We start from the raw sequence: 10,030 nt of genomic DNA on the forward strand, positions 1-10,030 counted from the left end.
GTCAGCAAGTGTTGTTTAAATTACTACCAAATTTTTCAGTGTTTCCTACCTTAGGTATTTCATTCATTGAGAGACTGTATGTTGAGATGAATTTTGTAGATGGTATGTTCAATTTATGCATCAATTCTCCATGTGAAACTATTAATATGGTAAACTGTTATCCTTTCATAAATTGTGAATTAAGATCTTAAGTTTTCTTTTTCATTGTGTCTCGAAAATATCTTGTTACTATGTATTACTGTAGTTTACTGAGAACACCAAGTCAAATTCTAGACTGTCATAGGGACGTGCCCAAAGGATTTATTTATGGTACAGCTAAAGACATTGGACAGGTAGGTGGGAAGGACCAGTAACCCTTAGGGCCATATACAGAAGGTTGTATACTACCTAAGGACCAAAAAGTATTGAAATCCTAGTCTTGAAAAGTGGGATTTTTGTCCTGTAAATTTATTTCAAACATTTATGAAAGCTATGGTACAGCTTTATTGATTTTTTCCCTGCCTCTATATTTCCTAGTTACCATAATCTTTCATCTTTTAAGGGGCTGTTGAATTTTTTCCTATTGAGTGTGACCTCTCTTTCATTCATTCCTTCCGTCTTCTCTTTCGCTTTTTCCCTTGCACCAAACGTAGTAAGTTCCTAAAATCACCTGTCTCATTAAAACACAATTCTTCATTTAAGTAATCTGACTCCAGTTTTCAGCTTTCACAGTTTTTATATTTCTCAGCATTTTTTTTTAATAATGTACATTTCAACAATTATATGTATGCACATTGTATGTCTGTCATACAATGTATATCAATGGAATGTTTTCAGTTCCCATTTCATTAAAAATGTTCTACAGTGTAAACATTAATGAAAGGATGTTCAGATACTTTAAAATTGTCATTAAAAAATTGCCTGGTGCTTTTCAATAAGTTACAGTATGACTAGGATTGATATTAAGATGATTAGTAGCTCTTACTGGGGGACTATACCTATAACTATATCTCAGGAGTGAAAAGTGAAGTTGCCGTCAGGAACTATAGAGGGTTTAGGTGCAGATGTTACTATAATTATAGAGAAAAAGCAGCATAAGGCACATTAACCACTTGCTTATGTATGCATTTGTGTTAACATTTAATCAAGGTGATGATTAGAATAATTTGCATATAACTTTTTATGGTAAATGAGTCTATGTACAGTAGTGTTTATTCAAGCAAATGTAAAAGTTACTTTGGCAGTTAAACCATTGAATATAGGAAGAACGCAAGATAGTTTAATAGAAAAAATGGTATTTAAATAAAAAAAATAGTATTTAAACCTTTAGATCGTTAAAGATACTTACAAATATGAAAAATTTGGGATGAGTTCATTTTTAGTCAATTCTGTTCAGATATGATTTCTGATTGATGTGAGTACAAGGAATACTGTTGTAATTGTGACTCATAACAAACTAAAGGAATACCAGGAAATCCTTATTCAAAGTGAAGCTGAACTAATGTAATCCACACACTCACAAGATTTGTCCATAATGCATACTATATCTACACATTACAGTATTATGCAATAATTGTTTGGGTCAATTTCAATGTAAGTGTAAGCACTAATACTACTCATGTTATCTCAGGATGATCATTCATGCACAAGCACCAACATTTTGTATACTACTTTTGCACATTATTTATATTACAGTATAATATTGTCCAGTGTTATACAATACCTAAACTGCACTTAACCTAGTTGTTCTTTCACATCAAATTATATAAAATGGAATAAAGCACATCTCTAAACAAGATTATTACTCTGGGAAGCACTTAAAACAAGGTCCTGTAGATTTGTAAGCTAGTCACTCAGGACACTGCTTCTTTGTTTTTTTAATCAGCTTGAATTTAGATTGCTTCCTTAATGAAACAGCAAATCTGAAAATGAGTTTTAAATGTAAGCCATGTATTGTTAAAAAATATAAATGAAACCTATAGCCTACTTGGTCACAAAATATGCATTATCTGTCATATAGAAATCTTGAAAAAATATGTAAATCTATGAATCTAAACTCACACTTTCATTCAGACATTTGGCTCCTTCTGCTGAAAAGTTTTTTTATATAAAAGAAGACAGGAGTTTTTGCAAGCAAATATGTTGTGCAGATGACAATGTTTTCCTTTAATAAACTATTGAGAGCGAATGCTGAAAACTTTGTCATTTTGATGTGAGAGGACGAGACTGTTTGGTATATCACTTTTATAAAGAATTATTGTGCAATTAAAGATGATTTTAATTTTGGGAGTCTCTCTTTGTAATTAAAATGATAAAAGCACCTCCATGACACTAGTGTACTTTTGTATCAGTGCATTTTAATTATAAAATCAAAACTTGTTGTAAATGACTGTGAAAGAGTATAAGCATCTCATTCAGTGGTGAAAGCATGAGCGTTAAAGATGAGAACCAGTACTATTTTTAATACCCAGATCAAGACAAGTAACCTGTACTGTAATAACGATAATCAAAATTAATATTTCTTCTTGTGATGTGATAAATATTTTCAGTACATTAAAGTTACAATGAAAATGGGTTTTTAGTGGGAGTTTTACTTTTATCTAATATTCATGAAACTATTTTTGATAGCTGTTGCACTTTATTACAAGAATGGCTTATAGACAATCAGGTTACAAGGAACAATGATTCTCAAAATAATGTTGCTTCATTTACAAGTTGTATTAATTTTCCGAAGTGTTGACAATAATCCATATTGACAGAGGTAATGATGCAGCAATGCACTTATTTCTTTGTAAGAGCTTTTGTACTTCCCTGGTGTGAGTGGTTTGTTTTTGTGTGGTTTTTCTCTTAGGAGGCCTATCAGTACCTTTGCTATTTAATAAAAGTTTTGCATTGTCCATCTACACCACACTGCAGAGAAGATGTGGTTATTAGAGGGTATTTGGCAGTGAGAAATGATTTCCAAGATGAAAATTCTGAGTGTTGGAGTTGGTTTCCAGCATGGAAACTAACAATTTCTACTCATTTTTACTTGGAGATTGGTTCTTAATGATGCTATCCCTAGTTTTTCAAAACGAAAAAAATGCTATGCGAAGTAGACGAGGCTTATTTTGTCATGAATGCATCTTTAAATTTGTCTATACAGGTATTTCCTCAGTGACAATTAGAAGACAGTTACAACAGAGGACCAAAGATGTGCATGTAATATTATTGTCTCTTTTGTCACAATAAACAGTAATATGGACTATCTGTTTTCAATACTCCTGAAGTATAATAATGGGAGGATTTGTTTATTCTTTATGAACAGTTTATACAAAAGTTTTTTACTGATTATAGTTTAAAGTATTAAAGGTTAAAAGGGCTACATTGAGGTATTTTATATAAAAAAGTTGTTAGATAACCAGGACCTTGCAAAGAATTTGTTATTGTGAATGGAGGAAAAATGACATATACCTTGTTGTAATCTTGTAGGTGTTTGTTCAATAAGATAAAATCTACTTTGCAATTTCAAGTTTTCTATAAAGGAAAACTATTGTGTCGGCTCTGTCTGTCTGTTGCACTTTATTCTGTCTGCACTTTTTTCTGTCCGCACTTTTTCTGTCTGCATTCAGGTCTTAAAAACTACTGAGGCTAGAGGGCTGTAAATTGCTATGTTGATCATCCACCCTCCAATCATCAAACATAGCAAATTGCAGCCCTCTAGCCTCAGTGGTTTTTATTTTATTTAAGGTTTAAGTTAGCCATGATCATGCTTCTGGAATATGGGATAGGCCAACACTGGCTCATGCAGCATTATACCGAGACCACCAAAAGATTGATCTATTTTTGGTGGTCTTGATTATATGCTGTAGTGGCTGTACAGAAAACACGATTGCGCTGAAGAAACTTTGGCGCATTTTTTACTTGTTAAGTATTATGTTCTCAACTTGCAGACAGATTAGTATTATAGTAGTCACTGCAGACATATCAACAAACCTTTAGTCTAGAGGCTGTGTATCTTTGAGTGTGGCAGGAGAAGTTAGTGTGTATGACCCAAAAAATAGAAAAGATAGGGTGAAAGAGGGTGTTTTTGGCAGTATAAGTTTGTGCTCAGCTGTGTGCGGAGAATATGAAACAGTGATTGTGCTAGGTGATTTAAATGCAGAAGTAGGTGACAGAGATTTTTTGAAGTGAATGAGAATGGGGAGTCTTTTGGAAATGCGTTTGGAAAGGGTGTAATTAGTAAGGGGAATGTGGTGAGTAACAGCTGGCTGATTTATGCATTACGGGGGTGCACTATTGGTGGAAGAGCAAGGTGAGGGACATAATAGTGAGAGAGGGACCAGGGTTCCATTCTTTCATGAGGTGGAGCAATGCAAGAATTACCCCTGGCAATTATTTCACTGTGGTGAGTTGTGGCTAGGTTACAGAAGGGCATGGGGCTTGTGACTTCACTCTAAAATATTTGTTGAAAACTGGAACTAATGCATTTGAGTTCTTCAGTTCAATTGAACTTCAAGTTTAATGCTTAATATTTTGTGACCTACTAAAGATCATGTCATGTTTGAAATACGTATTAATGGCTCTGGTATAAGAAATGACATAATGAACGTCTCCCAGCGATCATTTTTTCATATGTGCTGCCGTAGTCTGGTGTATGCCTTGACCTTCAAAAGGTTATTCAAGGTCATCATTCGTACATTTGTTGATGGCTTTCATATAACTTGACTTTCTTTGGGTGATATTAAAGTCACTCTCAAATGTGTTTTTGTGACTGTAGAACCCTTGCAATTTTTACTTCTATAAATAAAAAGAAAACACTCTTAACACTTAAAGTTTTCCTTAATTCAACTGAACATAACCCACATCAGCAAAATTTTCCATAAGCATCAACGTAATTTTTTTTATATTAAACTTGACTTGCTATTTTTAATAAAAAGCCAAGAAAACAGAAAAAAAAAATCAGAAGAAAATATTCATGGTAGTGCGAGGCACGAGGCGTCGCCACCACCACCCGAGGTTTCATTTAAGTGAAAATGAACATGGAACTCCCAGAGGAGAAGAAAAAGTTCGCCAACAATAATGGCCGGAAACTTTTATAAATATGCTCGTTGCAAATTCTCTTTTCCTTTACAGTCTGTGTGTGTGTGTGTGTGTGTGTGTGTGTGTGTGTGTGTGTGTGTGTGTGTGTGTGTGTGTGTGTGTGAGAGAGAGAGAGAGAGAGAGAGAGAGAGAGAGAGAGAGAGAGAGAGACCAAAATATTTTATTGCATAAAAACGAGAGAGAGTGTGTGTGTGTGTGTGTGTGTGTGTGTGTGTGTGTGTGTGTGTGTGTGTGTGTGTGTGTGTGTGTGTGTGTGTGTGTGTGTGTGAGAGAGAGAGAGAAAGCGAAAGGAGACAAAATTTTTTATTATATGAATATGAGATGAATTTTTTTACACTGCTTATTCAGTTGCGAACTGTGTGTGAGAGAGAGAGAGAGAGAGAGAGAGAGAGAGAGAGAGAGAGAGAGAGAGAGAGAGAAATGGTTTTATGACAACGACAAAGCATTTAGTTACTAAATAAGACAGACAGGCAAAGATATTACATTTATCATTATGTACACTGGATATTCAGTTACAGAGTAAGCGAGAGAGCATGTATCCATATTGTTTATGTATAAGGAGTTGGAAGTCTGTTACATTCAACTGGCACATATACCTTAGTTTGCTGAAAAAATCACCAAAAAAAATATTAAGAAAAACAAGAAAATTATGCACCTAGACAATGCATGAAACTTTTGTATTCCTGTAAAAAACAAAAGTACAGAGAATATAAGAAATAAATGTCTGAGATTCATAAAAAATTACATTAGAGAAACAGACGGGCAGAGTGAATGAATAAAATGAAAACTTATTACAAACATCATCACACCCCAATATACATACAAGAGAGTCCTCAAACAGTCGCAATGAAAATCAGTTCTCAAACAACGGCCGTAATAAATCGAAGAAAAAAAGTCTAACGACAATATGACAGAGAATGTTATTAAGACATACTTCCTAGAACACAGAAGTTGATAAATTAGGAGAAGACACCTTCAGCTCTTCCTCACTTCTTCCTATAAGAGAGAGAGAGAGAGAGAGAGAGAGAGAGAGAGAGAGAGAGAGAGAGAGAGAGAGAGAGAGAGAATTAAGAAAAGGCATTCCGCACTGGCGGAGAAAAGTTACGAAAAGTCATTATCTATTCACCAGGAGCATTACAAAGACCCGCCTTATGGCCAGGTCGAGTTTTCAGCCTCCGAAGTGAGAAGGAACTTTCATTTCCCGAGGGACTCGTTCATTTACAAACGTGCGCACGCACAAACACACAAACAAACAGAAAAACCACAGACACACACACACACACACACACACAAACTTTTTTATATACGTTGCAGGGAATATGTGAAATCAGGGATTTCACGAAATTCCTAGGGAACTTGTGAAATGAGCAACTCGCTTAGGGACATATGAGTCACGGAGGCTAGAGCTAAACACAGTGAAACAATGATTCATCTACACCGTTTCGCCGAGTTTAGAACTAGCCCCTGGGGGATCAAATGCCATGTTTTTCTGGGGGATCAAATGTTTAGGACATTTGAGCCCCTGGGGATCAAATGCAAAGGGACATTTAATCACCCAGGGGTTAGTACTAAACATGGGAAAATACATTTAAACCCCAAGGGACAAGTACTAAACATGGCAAAATACATTTAACCCCCAGGGGATAGTTCTAAACAACGCAAAACAGTGTAGATGAATCACTGTTTCGCCATGTTTAGTACTAGACCTCGGGGATCAAATGTTCCTAAGCGAGTTGCTTATTTCACAAATTCCCTGGGGATTTTGTGAAATCCCTGATTTCACATATTCTCTGTACCATATATAAAGTGAGGACGATAAGATGGTGAAAAGGGTGTACTGTATATAATACAGAACACCTAGAAAGGGTTGAATGGGTGTTATGAAAGATGTGCTGACACATGCAGCTTTTCAAAAAGAATTGTTGGTGATGCATGACAGAGATGTCAAGGTCATAAGTAGAGGTCAAAGGTCAAACAGGAACGTGACTTTGGCCATAACATAACGTTTGTACTGCACACGATAAAGACTTCATATTTGGCATGTTAAATCCACTACTGGGGGCCATTATGTAGAAAGAGGTCAAGGTCATGCATACAGGTCAAAGGTCCAACAGGAATTTGACTCTGGACATAACTTTTGAACTAAACAAGACAGATACTTCATATTTGGCAAGCAAAATCCACTAATAAGGCCCATATGAATAATGAGTCAAGGAAGGTTTAATGAGGCATGTGAATCAACCACTTCAATGAAATTCGGTAATGTGCCCTGTCCAAGAGTGCTATGGTTTTTTCCAGACCAGACCAATAAAAGGCATATTGGCTTCCACTGGTATAGGGAGGGTTTATTCTCTCTCTCACTCTGATATGGAAATGTGATAAAATGCTTGCACACACACACACACACACACACACACCCTCTTTGTCTAGAATATGAAAAATGGTAGTAAGCTCTCTCTCTCTCTCTCTCTCTCTCTCTCTCTCTCTCTCTCTCTCTCTCATGATTCCATTCTGATTTTGCTGCAGCACGAATTAGAATTTCAATAATTGTTTATGAAACATAAAGAATAGTAATGACTGAGTCATCACCTGAGGCTAAGCTACGTAAAAGCTTACATAAATTAATTTCAGTAGTATAGATAAAGGAAATACGTGCTATATAATCTTCTCAAGACTGACAGGAATGAATGAAAGACGTAAATAAATGAATACCTAAATAACCATGACTTCATAGAGAATTATCTCTCATGGTGCGCGCACAACTCCTGCAATTTCTTCACCTCATTCTCCGCCAACCAAATCCCACTTTTTTTCACTTTTTCAAACACTGAATTATACAGAAACTGCCGCAACAGTCTTTCCAAATACAATCAGTGTCACCAACACACAAACTTTACCACGTACCTTACAATCTTCTTGTCTAGATGTGCGTGCGTGTGTGTGTGTGTGTGTATGTGTGATTGTGTATACAATACCAAACACACACGCAAACTCAATAAAATCTGGGACATTTACTACTCATAAAGGCAAAACATCCGCCGAAAACTGAAAGTTTTTTCAAGTTTTATTGACAATCGAGTTCATATTCGCTCTGAGACCCAACAGCCCTTGAAAAGGCAATATACTCTCACCTAACTTTCCGGAAATGGGGATAAAAAAAAGATATATAATCACAAAGAACGCGCCGTGAAAACAGCCAGGTTGAAAGAAATCGACAGAGAACGGAACCCGACATGAATAAGTTCCCTTTCTCTTTTTCCCTAATTTATTTTAATGACTTTAAATGCAAAGACTCGAAAATAGCTGCTTAGTCCCGAATGCAATGATGAGGAAACGAAGATCTACCAGCTTAGCAACAATGGCAGTTGCTATGCCAGTTGAAGCAGGCTCTCACAAAATTGCTTGGTCACTGGATGGATCATTTCTAGATGGGTCTTTCCGTAATCATTGCTATTTTGAGACTTGGTCCTCTATGTTGATAAGATTAATCTAATTTTAAAATTCTCTCTCTCTCTCTCTCTCTCTCTATATATATATATATATATGCATTTTTCTTTATCCAATTATTATTACGCCGGTGTGGGTAGGTGTCTTTTGCTTTTCGTACTGGCCCTGGCCTTCTTTTGCTATTTTGTTCTTTTTTAAATATCTTTTAAGTGTTTTTAAGATTGTCCTTTTTTTAAAATTGTCCTTTAACATGGTGTTAAGTATGTAATGTGTATACTTATTAGTGTTTATACACAATTACTGTTTAAGTTCATCGCTTTTTCATCCTGGAAAATGTATCAAGAGATACGAAACGTCGGCGTAATAATAAATGGATAAAGAAAAAGAACGCCTTTCCGTTACTCCAATTTACCTGTTGTTTGTCTGCTCTGCTTCCATTATATATATATATATATATATATATATATATATATATATATATATATATATATATATATATATATATATATATATATATTTATATATATATTTATATATATATATATATATATATATATATATATATATATATATATATTTATATATATATATATATATATATATATATATATATATATATATATATATGCGTGTGATGTTTAAATGCAGAGTACAAGAAGGAAGAAACAAAGGGTATATTTCCTTGCGGCGTCCTCCTACTAAGAAACCTTCAAGGGAACTAAAAAATATAAGCAGAAATTCCCAATATATACATAGCTAGTGTGACAAACAGCTCATGAACATGCAGATAGTTAAACACTAGGTGGAGCAAACCTCCTATATGAGAAGAGGGCAACTGTATTATTTACAAGACCTGTTTTTCGACAGACAGCTGACCTGTCAGCTGAATTATTTTCAAACAGAAAATTTACGAGTCAATTCTCTTGCTGTCATTTACATATATAATGTTTGTGTGATCTCTTGGTTATGCCTTGCTCAGAAAAAATACTTTTGTTGAAAATTATACTTTCTAATGTTTATGAAAGCCAGATTAGAATAATTCTCTCTCTCTCTCTTCTCTTCTTCTCTTTCTTCTTTCTTCTTTCTCTCTCTCTTCTTCTCTCTCTCTCTCTCTCTTATTTTGCTCTTGAATTCAGAAGTATATGCACAAACATTTACTTCTTAATTCAATGCAAATATAAGAGAGAGAGAGAGAGAGAGAGAGAGAGAGAGAGAGAGAGAATCCTAATCTATCTCTCGTAAACAATAGAAAGTATAACAATTTCCAATTCTGTACAAAACGCCCCACTTCGACCAGACACACCCGCTCCCTGAAAACTCCCTTCATTTCAGAGAGTCCGGAAAACATTTTCGCAAAAGAGCCAACGCGTCACCCCGGCATACAAAATGCTCCGGAGCGGCGAGACAGAAATGAAATGCGGACCGTCGGAGCATTTCGGGGTTTGGGGGGAGGGGGGGAGGGGCTGGAAAGGTGCAATTGCAGATGATGATGGAACTATCAAAATGCTAATGCGTGTCAATT

The 10,030-nt window shown here is 35.3% G+C and overlaps 1 protein-coding gene across 4 annotated transcripts in view; it reads right to left on the reverse strand.

Annotated features, from left to right (window-relative positions):
- The window catches only part of LOC136853027 (meiotic recombination protein SPO11), a 366,970-nt gene that overhangs the window by 22,080 nt on the left and 334,860 nt on the right, over positions 1-10,030 (reverse strand). The window lies entirely within an intron of this gene.

Source organism: Macrobrachium rosenbergii, chromosome 26 (assembly GCF_040412425.1).
Source record: "Macrobrachium rosenbergii isolate ZJJX-2024 chromosome 26, ASM4041242v1, whole genome shotgun sequence".
Lineage (NCBI taxonomy): Eukaryota > Metazoa > Arthropoda > Malacostraca > Decapoda > Palaemonidae > Macrobrachium > Macrobrachium rosenbergii.